Genomic DNA, 2,650 nt, shown 5'->3' with positions numbered 1-2,650 from the left:
TTTGAGTTATGGTGTTGGAGGAGAATATTGAAAGTGCCATGGGCTGCCCACAGAACCAACAGATCTGTGTTGGAAGAAGTGCAGCCAGAGTGCTCCTTGGAGGCCAGGATGGCCAAACTTCGTCTCTCATACTCAGGACATATTGTCCAGAGGGAAAAGTCACTGGAGAAGGATATCATGTTTGGTAAGATGGAAGGTCAGAGAAAAAGATGAAGACCCCCAATGAGATGGACTAGGCAATTGGCAGCATCGATGGACTCAAGCGTGACAACAGTAGTGAGGTTGGCCCAGGATCAGGCAGTATTTTGTTCTGCTGTGCATAATATTGCTATGAGTCGGTACTAACTCGATGGGACCTAACAACAACAACAACAACAACAACAACAACAACAACCTCTATTTGTGGCACTGTGGGCTAATGCGTCAGACTGCAAGGTCATTTGAACTGCAAAGTCAGTGGTTCAAGCTCAGCAGCTGCTCCTTGGAAACCTTATACAGGGTCGCTATGGGTTGGGATCGACTCGACGGCACTTAACAACAACAAACCTCTATTTAATTTAACTCTTGTATTCTTCCCTGTGTCTTCTGTTACCTATTTTGAAGAGTGCTGCAATGAACAAAACCGTGTATATATCTATTAATGTCATGGCTCTTATTTGTTCAGGATATACACTAAAAGGAGGAATTACTGGGTTACTCAGTATTTCTGTTTCCAATGCCATGCCATTTTACACAGTGGTTGCATAAATCCACTATCAAACATACTGAAAACACACAAACAAAAGACAAAATAGATGGCTGGGACCTTCTATAAACTAGACACTATGTGCATCAAAGAAGCTCTGATACATGACTCCTAAATTTGTCCCTATTGTTTTTTTTGATGAACTGTATAGTTCTAGGCTTTACATTTAGGTCCTTAATCCACATTGAGATTATTTTTGTATATGGTATGAGATATGGGTCTTGTTTCATTTTTTTTTGCAAATTAATTTTCAATTTTGCCAGTACCATATGTTGAAGAAACTCTCTCTTCCCCTTTAATACATTTAGACTCTTTGTTGAAGTTCAATGACTATAGGTGGATGGAGTTACTTCTGGGTTCTTAATACTGTTCCGTTGATCTATATGTCTTTCATTGCTTATTTTTGAAAACGTTTTAAGAAAATTCAAAGATGCACTGATGAGCAAAAGATCAGGAATATTATGCCAAGGATTTTTTTCTCCCCCATCACAACAAGGCACCTGCTATTTCTTCAAGGATAGCAAGGACTGCTCTGCAAGAATTTTATTGGGAAACATCACCCCATGCTACAACCCTGATCTTGCTTCTTCAGATTTCTTTTTGCTCCCAAAACTCAAAGAAAATTTAAAAGGACCATGAGTTAAATCCCTGGAGGATGCCAAAATTTCCATTTTGACATGGTGTGAATAAAAGAGTGCAGAATTCTTCAGGGAAGGGTTAGAAAGATGGAAACAGCACCTTAAGAAGTACATAGATTAGATAGAGGAGATGTTGAGAAACAATAGTTTCACATTTTAATTGTTTTGTTTAATGTAAGTTTCTGTGATTTTGTAGCAATACCTTTGGACTTTTTCTTGTGCTGTCTTTCTTTCATACTGATTATTATTGTTGTGGTTAAGTGCCATTGAGTCAGTGCTAACTTATAGCGGTATTATAGCATATTGATTGTTGATGTTAAGTGCTGTTGAGTCAGTTCTGACTCATAATGACCCTGTATAGGGTATCTAAGGAGCAGCTGTTAGGTTTGAATCACTGACCTTGTGGTTCGAATTCCACTGCTTATCCTATAGTGCCATACCAAGAATCTGATAGAGATTATTTAATAATTTATAAATTAAAAAAAATATTGAATCACAGTTCCTATTTACTGCTTTCTTAGGACAAAAGAGCATTTCTATCTGCTGGCTTTAATGAGTATAGAGCAGTATTTCTGGATATAGTGTTTCCTTCCAAAGTAATTAATACACTTAAAAATTTGCCTTAGAGAACAGTAGTTACAAAACAAAGAAAATAAATATTTTCCCAATATTAATAATTTTGATAATTAAATAACATTGTTTTCATTTCCTTTGCCTTGTAGACCCCTAGCGAGATGGATTGACAAAGTGGCAGCATCAATGGGCTCAAGCGTGACAACAATTGTGAGGTTGGCCCAGGACTGGGCAGTGTTCCGTTCTGTTATGCATAGGGCCGCTATGAGTCAGTACCAACTCAATGACACCTAACAAGAACAACAACATCACAAGGTTGCCAGTTGAAGTCCATCAGGGTTCCTTGGAAACCCTATACAGGGTTGCTATGAATTAGAAATAGCTTGATAACACATCAACAACAACATGTCAATTTCAAACAATTTTGTAAGTTAAGCTATTGTAGGCTATCATTTATCTTAGACATACAAAATACTCTATTTTGTCTAATGGATAGAAGGACAATTCTATTGCCTATTATACTGCAAACACTTCTCCAAAATAATTAATAGTACTAAAACAATTACATTCTTTTTTTTTTTCAATTTGCTGAAAGTAGCTTTACAGTGTTTATAACTTACGGGAGCACTATATTCTCAATTTTTCATTATTATCTAGTTAACCTATTAATATAGTTTTCTTTCTTTTTTTTTTT

This window comes from Chrysochloris asiatica, unplaced genomic scaffold (assembly GCF_000296735.1).
Source record: "Chrysochloris asiatica unplaced genomic scaffold, ChrAsi1.0 scaffold00033, whole genome shotgun sequence".
Lineage (NCBI taxonomy): Eukaryota > Metazoa > Chordata > Mammalia > Afrosoricida > Chrysochloridae > Chrysochloris > Chrysochloris asiatica.
This window is presented reverse-complemented; position numbering follows the sequence as displayed.